The sequence below is a fragment of the Nerophis ophidion genome, linkage group LG10 (genome assembly GCF_033978795.1).
Source record: "Nerophis ophidion isolate RoL-2023_Sa linkage group LG10, RoL_Noph_v1.0, whole genome shotgun sequence".
Lineage (NCBI taxonomy): Eukaryota > Metazoa > Chordata > Actinopteri > Syngnathiformes > Syngnathidae > Nerophis > Nerophis ophidion.
Window position 1 is genome coordinate 17,855,010 of NC_084620.1, and position 10,570 is coordinate 17,865,579.

At 37.9% G+C, this 10,570-nt stretch overlaps 1 long non-coding RNA gene across 3 annotated transcripts; it reads left to right on the forward strand.

The window, feature by feature from the left end:
- The first annotated feature begins 354 nt into the window (after positions 1-354).
- Positions 355-10,181, forward strand: LOC133560311 (uncharacterized). Of its 3 annotated transcripts, XR_009808417.1 has the most exons (9): positions 355-526; positions 1,061-1,195; positions 4,710-4,785; positions 5,702-5,779; positions 6,313-6,390; positions 6,923-7,000; positions 7,533-7,610; positions 9,742-9,813; positions 9,930-10,181. It is a non-coding gene; the product is annotated as an uncharacterized LOC133560311 (long non-coding RNA). The 3 variants fall into 3 exon arrangements; XR_009808416.1 differs by lacking the exon at positions 355-526 and having other exon boundaries at positions 533-1,195; XR_009808418.1 differs by lacking the exons at positions 355-526; positions 6,313-6,390 and having other exon boundaries at positions 533-1,195.
- Positions 10,182-10,570: the final 389 nt, after the last annotated feature.

Sequence of the window (10,570 nt, forward strand, 5' to 3'; positions counted from 1 at the left end):
AACCTTGATTGAGACCAAGGCAATAATTCAAATGAAATTCAAACTACATACAGTATTTAATATTTTCAAATGGTTACAATAGCACATGATTTTGGTATTTTTATCTTTGGGACAAATTTTGGATTCAATTGGGGATTGTTTTTGGAGGTATTCACTTTACATGGTGTTCAAGATGGTTACTTCCGCCCACTCTGAAGAGTCTCGGCGTCTGATTGGTCCAATTTTCAGTTAGGCGCTGCCTGATTGGCCAGTGGATGATGTCGGATCCTAACAGATGGCTAAATCACTAGTTAACTATTTTCATCTTGGAAGTTATACAGCTCACGTATCACACTTAGTATTGAATATATATAAAAAGGGTTTTCCAAAAGGACCATTTATAATCGAAATACAAAACTTCACACACGATTTTGAGCACAACAGAGCGCTCAGTGAACATCACTTCCGGGACCTGCAGCACCTGAGGGGGACATCTATCTTGGCCACAAACCATCTTTGACAGTCTTCGACAGCATGGTTGAATCAGGTGAGCATAAAATGGAGTTTAACGTAATTAAATAGACCAATGTTTTTTAACATTGGAAAATAGTTCATTATAAACAACAGTTAAATGTTTTTTGTTATTAATTGCAACCAGATTTGATTTTATGAGGTTAAATAAAGCATTTCAGTTCTGGGCCAAGGCCAAGGCATTTAAATTTATTTTTTTTAAGTTGCATGGAAGATTATAAGCAGCAGTGATTGTCACACACTAGGTGTAGTGAAATTATTCTCTGCATTTGACTCATCACCCTTGATCACTATGCTAGTAAACCTTTTCTTAATTTTAAACAAGACAGTCTAGAGTAATTCAAATTGTTTATACTTTTTCTCAAATACAAATATTTCAAGCTGATAAGCACTGTGGAGTTGGCATGTTACTGATATTGTTACATTAGTTCTTTGTTTGAGAAGCTTCATGTCTGCACTGAGCCTAAATTTAACAGTTTTTGAAGGGTTTAGTTCTTTGTTTTATTTCTGTGTCACTGACTTTTTTCATTTTTATGTGTGGATTTGTTAGGCGCATCAACACATGATATAGACATCGTGCCCAAAAGAAGAGCGAGACGTAATCCTGAGGCTGAAGCCACCGAGTTTATTTGATCTGGATGTGACAAGTCTTGTTTTAAGGCCCAGTGGATCAATGATTGGAAAGGTATGTCTTGTTATGTATCATATCAATGGTAACTGTATCAACATCTCATTTGGATCATTTCCTTACAGTCTAATAGAGGTTGTATTATATGGCTTTAATTAGAAGTGTTTGGAATAACAGCGTTCCACGTCCCAAGAGCTAGCTTCTGTAGCCGAGGATCGGACCGCCAAGTGCCCTGCCTTCGGCTGCCGCCCAGCTCACAATGCACCCGACCTCTATGGCCCCTCGGAGTCTTGTTCACGAGTGGGGGAAGAGTGGATCGTGAGATCGACAGGCGGATCGGTGTGGGGTCTTCGGTAATGCGGACGTTGTATTGATCCGTTGTGGTGAAGAAGGAGCTGAGCCGGAAGGCAAAGCTCTCAATTTACCGGTCGATCTACGTTCCCATCCTCACCTATGGTCATGAGCTTTGGGTCATGACCGGAAGGATAAGATCACGGGTACAAGCGGCCCAAATGAGTTTCCTCCACCGGGTAGAGGTGCTCTCCCTTAGAGATAGGGTGAGAAGCTCTGCCATCCGGGAGGAACTCAAAGTAAAGCCGCTGCTCCTCCACATGGAGAGGAGCCAGATGAGGTGGTTCGGGCATCTGGTCAGGATGCCACCCGAACGCCTCCCTAGGGAGGTGTTTAGGGCACGTCCAACCGGTAGGAGGCCACGGGGAAGACCCAGGACACGTTGGGAAGACTATGTCTCCCGGCTGGCCTGGGAACGCCTCGGGATCCCCCGGGAAGAGCTAGACGAAGTGGCTGGGGAGAGGGATGTCTGGGCTTCCCTGCTTAGGCTGCTGCCACCGCGACCCCACCTCGGAAAAGCGGAAGATGATGGATGGATGGATGGATGGATGGTATAACAGCGGTATATGAAAACGATGTTACTAATGCTGTTACTTTTACCGGTAACGAGTAAGCTAATAACTTTTATGTACGCTACAACGCTGTTACGATGCGTTTTATGTAATGTGGCATGCTACTTTTGATGTGATTGTATGTCAACAAGACAGCGTTAGAAGCACAAAAGGGTTAGTGCAGGTAATATCTTTTTACTAATGAAAGCAACCCCCGGAAGTAATTACGAACACGATATCAAATAGAAAGAGGCCTCATCCACACACAAACAAAAACATTCAACAGAACTATCTTAACTGCCACTGCTAAGCTAAAAAATACAGCTGAACTATTCTGCTATGTCTGGGCGCTGAAGTCCCACGTCACTTGGCAAAAGGCACAGCTTTTTAAAGGCACACACACACTCTGCTCTCATGAAATGTCTCTCAACTGCATATGCTAGATATTTAAAACTTTTCTTTTTCAAGTAACACATTAATTACAAACCCCGTTTCCATATGAGTTGGGAAATTGTGTTAGATGTAAATCCAAACGGAATAATTTTTTTTACAAATAATAATTAACTTAGAATTTCATGGCTGCAATACGTGCCAAAGTAGTTGGGAAAGGGCATGTTCACCACTGTGTTACATCACCTTTTCTTTCAACAACACTCAATAACCGTTTGGGAACTGAGGAAACTAATTGTTGAAGCTTGGAAGGTGGAATTCTTTCCCATTCTTGTTTTATGTAGAGCTTCAGTCTCCTCTGTCGTATTTTACGCTTCATAATGCACCACACATTTTTGATAGGACTGCAGGCCGGCCAGGAAAGTACCTGCACTCTTTTTTTATGAAGCTGAACACGTGCTGAATGTGGCTTGGCATTGTCTTGCTGAAATAAGCAGGGGCGTACATGAAAAAGTCGGCGCTTAAATGGCAGCAAATGTTGTTCCAAACAGATGGGTAACTTACAGATGTGTAAGTTACCCATGCCTTGGGCACTAATGCACCCCCATACCATCACAGATGCTGGCTTTTCAACTTTGCGTCGATAACATTCTGGATGGTTCGCTTCCCCTTTGGTCCGGATGAAACGGTGTCCAATATTTCCAAAAATAATTTGAAATGTGGGCTCGTCAGACCACAGAACACCTTTCGACTTTGCATCAGCCCATCTTAGATGATCTTGGACCGAGAGAAGCCGGCGGCGTTTCTGGATGTTGATAATTGGCTTTCGCTTTGCATAATAGAGCTTTAACTTGCACTTACAGATATAGCAACACACTGTATTTAGTGACAGTGGTTTTCTGAAGTGTTCCTGAACTCATGTGGTGATATCCTTTAGAGATTGATGTCGGTTTTTGATACAGTGCCGTCTGAGGGATCGAAGGTCACAGTTATTCAATGTTGGTTTCCAGACATGCCGCTTACGTGGAGTGATTTCTCCGGATTCTCTGAACCTTTTGATGATATCATGGAGCGTAGATGTTGAAATCCCTAAATTTCTTGCAATTGCACTTTGAGAAAGGTTGTTCTTAAACTGTTTGACTATTTGCTCACGCAGTTGTGGACAAAGGGGTGTACCTCGCCCCATCCTTTCCTGTGAAAGACTGAGCATTTTTTGGGAAGCTGTTTTTATAGCCAATCATGGCACCCACCTGTTCCAAATTAGCCTTCACACCTGTGGGATGTCCCAAATAAGTGTTTGATGAGCATTTCTTAACTTTATCAGTATTTATTGCCACCTTTCCCAACTTGTTTGTTGCATGTTGCTGGCATCAATTTCTAAAGTTAATGATTATTTGCACCAAAAAAATGTTTATCAGTTTGAACATCAAATATCAATCAATCAATCAATGTTTACTTATATAGCCCTAAATCACTAGTGTCTCAAAGGGCTGCACAAACCACTACGACATCCTCGGTAGGCCCACATAAGGGCAAGGAAAACTCACACCCAGTGGGACGTCGGTGACAATGATGACTATGAGAACCTTGGAGAGGAGGAAAGCAATGGATGTCGAGCGGGTCTAACATGATACTGTGAAAGTTCAATCCACAATGGATCCAACACAGTCGCAAGAGTCCAGTCCAAAGCGGATCCAACACAGCAGCGAGAGTCCCGTTCACAGCGGAGCCAGCAGGAAACCATCCCAAGCGGAGGCGGATCAGCATCGCAGAGATGTCCCCAGCCGATACACAGGCAAACATATGTTGTCTTTGTAGCATATTCAACTGAATATGGGTTGAAAATGATTTGCAAATCATTGTATTCTGTTTATATTTACATCTAACACAATTTCCCAACTCATATGGAAACGGGGTTTGTACTTAATTTAATAATTATTTACATTTATGAAAGAGTAATTCTGTTTGTAATATAATTTTTAGTCAAGTAACGACTATTATTATTGCTTTTTAAAACAGATATTCCAAACATTGTTAATTGATAAACTGTTTTATCAGGATATGGTGTATTTGCTCTTGCATCAATTGAAAAAGGTTCTTTTGTGGTCGAGTACCGAGGGAAGTTCATCTCAAGACATGAGCGGGACAAGAGACAGAAACCCTCTATAAATATCTTTACTATTTATCTGGCATTATATGCTCATAATGTTAACAACAAAAAGTGCTGATAATGTTATAATTAATAAGTTCTAACATTATTTTTATGTGTTTTGTTGCAGACACCAACTGTTGATGTTCTATCTCAACATTCTCCAGATTCATGTGACCGATAAACCGACTTCATCCCTCCAACAGGTTATTACTTGACTATTTTACTATCCATCCATCAATCCATTTTCTACTACCTGTCCCTTTTTTGGGTTGGCGGGGTGTGCTTGAGCCTATCTGAGCTGCATTCGGGCGGAAGGCGGAGTACACCCTGGACAAGTCGCCACCTCATTACACGGCCAACACAAATAGACAACATTTACACTCACATTCACACACTAGGGCCAATTTAGTGTTGCCAATCAACCTATCCCCAGGTGCATGTCTTTGGAGGTAAGATGAAGCCGGAGTACCCGGAGGGAACCCACGCAGTCACGGGGAGAACATGCAAACTCCACACAGAAAGATCACGAGCCCAGGATTTAACTCAGGACTACTCAGGACCTTCGATTTGTGACGCACATGCACTTACCCCTGTTCCACCGTGCTGCCCTATATCTGCTAAAAACTTGACACAACCTATACTTCAAAAGACATTTAATCCTTTTAACCTCTCACAGATCAGTTTATATGACAACATTTTTTAAGCGTACATCCATGTTAGTCTGTGGAATTTACAACTCATGTTTAGCAAAACAGGAGATGTTACAGGTCAGCAACATGAATTCAATATGTGATCACTTGTCATGTACTCATATTGTTTGAACTAAAAAAGACTTCAGTGTGTTTCATATAAGGTCCTCATATTTTTCTGAACCACATTAGTGTGTGTTACAATGTTTAATTCAAAGCTTTAAAATGAGTGTTTCAATCCAGGTCCTCATATTTTCTGAACCACATTTTAGTGAATGTTACATTCTTAAATAATAGTCTAAGAGCTAAAACGCTATAATAATCTTTACTGTTTATGTAGAATTATATGCTCAGAATATTATCAACCAAAAGTGGTTGTTAATGTTATAATTAATTAGTTCTGACATTATATTTTTGTGTTTTGTTGCAGACACCAACTGTTGGGGTTCTATCTCAACATTCTCCAGATTCAGATGTGAGCGATAAACCGACTTCATCCCTCCAACAGGTTATTACAAGTCTATTTTTACTATATCTGCTCTAAATGTGACCCAACCTATATTTTGAAAGACATTTATTAATTTTAATCTCTCACAGATCGTTTATATGACAACATTTTCGTAAGAGTACATCCATGTTAGTCAGTAAGGAGTTTGGAACTCATGTTTAGCAAAACAGGAGATGTTACAAGTCAACAACATACATTCTACATGTGACCCCTCGTCATGTCCTTATATTGTTTGAACCAAGAAAGACTTAGGTGTGTTTCATATAAGGTCCTCATATTTTCTAAACCAGATTAGTGTGTGTTACAATGTTAATGTCCAAGCTTTAAAATGTGTGTCTCAATTCAGGTCCTCATATTTTCTGAACCACATTTTAGTGTGTTTTATATTCTTAATTAATTGTCTAAGAGCTAAAACGCTATAATAATCTTTACTGTTTATGTAGAATTATATGCTCAGAATATTATCAACCAAAAGTGGTTGTTAATGTTATAATTAATTAGTTCTGACATTATATTTTTGTGTTTTGTTGCAGACACCAACTGTTGGGGTTCTATCTCAACATTCTCCAGATTCAGATGTGAGCGATAAACCGACTTCCTCCCTCCAACAGGTTATTACAAGTCTATTTTTACTATATCTGCTCTAAATGTGACCCAACCTATATTTTGAAAGACATTTATTAATTTTAATCTCTCACAGATCGTTTATATGACAACATTTTCGTAAGAGTACATCCATGTTAGTCAGTAAGGAGTTTGGAACTCATGTTTAGCAAAACAGGAGATGTTACAAGTCAACAACATACATTCTACATGTGACCCCTCGTCATGTCCTTATATTGTTTGAACCAAGAAAGACTTAGGTGTGTTTCATATAAGGTCCTCATATTTTCTAAACCAGATTAGTGTGTGTTACAATGTTAATGTCCAAGCTTTAAAATGTGTGTCTCAATTCAGGTCCTCATATTTTCTGAACCAGATTTTAGTGTGTTTTATATTCTTAATTAATTGTCTAAGAGCTGAAACTCTGTAATAATCTTTATTATTTATCTGGCATTGTATGCTCAGAGTTTTATCCACAAAAAGTGCTGATAATGTTATAATTAATTAGTTCTGACATTATATTTTTGTGTTTTGTTGCAGAAACCAACTGTTGAGGTTCCATCTCAACATTCTCCAGATTCAGATGTGAGCCATTAACTGACTTCATCCCTCCAACAGGTTATTACATGTCTATTTTTACTATATCTGCTCTAAATTTGACCCAACCTATATTTTGAAAGACATTTATTTATTTTAATCTCTCACAGATCAGTTTATATGACAACTTTTTCGCAAGGGTACATCCATGTTAGTCAGTAGAAAGTTTAGAACTCATGTTTAGCAAAACAGGAGATGTTACAAGTCAACAACATAAATTCTACATGTGAGCACTCGTCATGTCCTTATATTGTTTGAAGCAAGAAAGACTTAGGTGTGTTTCATATAAGGTCCTCATATTTTCTGAACCAGAAAATGTGTGTTACAATGTTAATGTCCAAGCTTTAAAATGTGTGTCTCAATTCAGGTCCTCATATTTTCTGAACCAGATTTTTGTGTGTGTTACATTCTTAATGAATTGTCTAAGAGCTGAAACTCTGTAATAATCTTTACCCTTTATCTGGCATTGTATGCTCAGATTTTTATCAACAAAAAGTGGTGAGAATGTTATAATTAATTAGTTATGACATTATATTTTTGTGTTTTGTTGCAGAAACCAACTGTTGAGGTTCTATCTCAACATTCTCTAGATTCAGATGACAGCCATAAACCGACTTCATCCCTCCAACAGGTTATTACATGTCTATTTTTACTATATCTGCTCTAAATTTGACCCAACCTATATTTTGAAAGACATTTATTAATTTTAATCTCTCACAGATCAGTTTATATGACAACATTTTCGTAAGGGTACATCCATGTTAGTCAGTAGGGAGTTTGGAACTCATGTTTAGCAAAACAGGAGATGTTACAAGTCAACAACATAAATTCTACATGTGAGCACTCGTCATGTCCTCATATTGTTTGAACCAAGAAAGTGTGTTTCATATAAGGTCCTCATATTTTCTGAACCAGATTAGTGTGTGTTAAAATGTTAATGTCAAAGCTTTAAAATGAGTGTTTCAATTCAGAAAATGCAGTGCCTCTTGTTTACAGCCGGTTTTTGCAGCGCTGTTTTCATTGATCAAAGTATTTTTTCGGTGGTCGTGTTTTTGGTACATAACTTGTAAATAGTGCGCAAATAATAGGCTATATTTATATAAATACATTCAAACCCCGTTTCCATATGAGTTGGGAAATTGTGTTAGATGTACATATAAACAGGATACAATGATTTGCAAATAATTTTCAACCCCAATTCTGTTGAATATGCTACAAAGACAACATATTTGATGTTAAAACTGCTAAACATTTTTTTTGCAAAGAATTTAGGGATTTTACCATCTACGGTCCGTAAAATTATCAAAAGGTTCAGAGGATCTGGAGAAATCACTGCACGTAAGCGATGTACTGCATTAAAAACCGACATCAGTGTGTAAAAGATATCACCAAATGGCCCCTGCTTATTTCAGCAAAACAATGCCAAGCCACGTGTTACAACAGCGTGTCTTCGTAGTAAAAGAGTGCGGGTACTTTCCTGGCCCGCCTGCAGTCCAGACATGTCTCCCATCGAAAATGTGTAGCGCATTATGAAGCGTAAAACACGACAACTTAAGCTTTACATCAAGCAAGAATGGTAAAGAATTCAACTTTCAAAGCTTCAACAATTAGTTTCCTCAGTTCCCAAACGTTTATTGAGTGTTGTTAAAAGAAAATGTGATGTAACACAGTGGTGAACATGCCCTTTCCCAACTACTTTGGCACGTGTTGCAGCCATGAAATTCAAAGTTAATTAATATTTGCAAAAAAAAAAAAGTTTGAGTTTGAACATCAAATATGTTGTCTTTGTAATGCTTTCAATTGAATATGGGTTGAAAAGGATTTGCAAATCATTGTATTCTGTTTATATTTACATCTAACACAATTTCCCAACTTTTATGGAAACGGGGTTTGTATATATATTAGTGCTGGGCAATGATTAACATTTTTAATCGAAGTTAATCGCACTATTTCTCTTATTAATCGCGATTAACTGCATTGTATACGCAAAGCCCAATAATGAATTCAAAAGTAGTGTGTAGTGCACCTTTATTGGAATATTCTCCCACATGAAAAAAAGCGCCAAAACATTTGTTGTGCAAACACAATTTAAATCAGTCCTTGTTAAACAGTAGCAGTTAAATAGCAAATTTTATGAAAATCAACTCAAAAAATGTAAATACAAACATTTAAGCTTATTGCCACTGCCAGGGTATTTAAGTTATCTTGTTTGTTATGGAAAATAAATATAATCTACATACAAATCTCTGAGCCACAATCATAACATCTGAACAGGCAATTTCTGAGGTAACAGCAGAAACATTTTTTTTTTTATCAGGGATCTTATGTTTAAAAAACTTATATTATAGGTAGTGCGCTGTTTTAGGGAATTTTTGATCAAATTATCCGTAGTAGCAATATTAATAATGTTGTGTTTATTCTGCGTAGTGGACTTAAAATAATTATGACCATATCTGTTTGCTTGGTGCTTTGATAAACTGAACGCATATACATGGTACTATAGTTTAATGTTATGAGCCAGGGGAAAAAAGAACTACCCTACCCAGCATGCAACAGGAGTGAGGAGCATGTATAGGTTGTGTCGCCATGACGGCATCTTGTATGTTGTGATATGCAGGCTCTGAAAGCAAATGTTAAGAACTCAGCCAACACTCCTCGTCTGCATTATTGATAAATAGACGGACAACACATATACTCCGCTGCTTCACAAAGCACAATATGTTAAATGTTTACTTTTACAGTTTTCTAATTCTTCCTTTCAGATTGACAGCAGGACAAATCGCTGGAAGTAGGTATGTCTCAAGCTTCTTCCACTTGGTCCACTCCAAAGCGGGGTAAATAAATAATCCACATCATTTACTAGAATATTATATTACGTTTTGCACCTTTTCACTGTGTTATAGTCATTTTTCCTTCAGTAAGAAATTGTATTTTGTCTCCTTTATGACAGCTGCAAAGGGGAAGAAGTGGAAGCAGTTGAATGACACATGTTGCATTTTGTAACTGGCAACAAAGTACCAGGTAAAAAAGATTGTGAAGCCTGCCTCCATAAAGAACTAGTAGCTCTACAGGACAGAGATTGGCTTGCCATCAAGTACTACATCCATAACAGAATTATATTAAAAAAAGGGGAAAAAAATGTTTTCCCACATCTTCTGTGGTAGTTTGAGTATGTTACCAGCAATTAAAAAAGCAAAATAAACAGCAAGCGTTTTGTATTTATTCCAGATAATTCTTAGCGACAAAATCCACAAAAACAATTCAGTTACACTTAGTCGACAATTACATTTATACCCATGTTTCTTTTAAACTCTTCTTGGTTTTAGATTACAGTAGCATGGGATTGGGATTTTTTAAAATGACAACACATCAACTAAACCAACTCAGGTGGTTTTGTTAAGTCTCTGATGTCATTAGCCTCATATGTCACATGAACCTGAAATCTTTAACACTCTGTGACGTCATGGTCATCATATGTCACATAAACTTGAAATCTTAAACACTCTGTGACGTCATGGTCGTCATATGTCACATAAACTTGAAATCTTAAACACTCTGTGATGTCATGGTCATCATATGTCACATGAACCT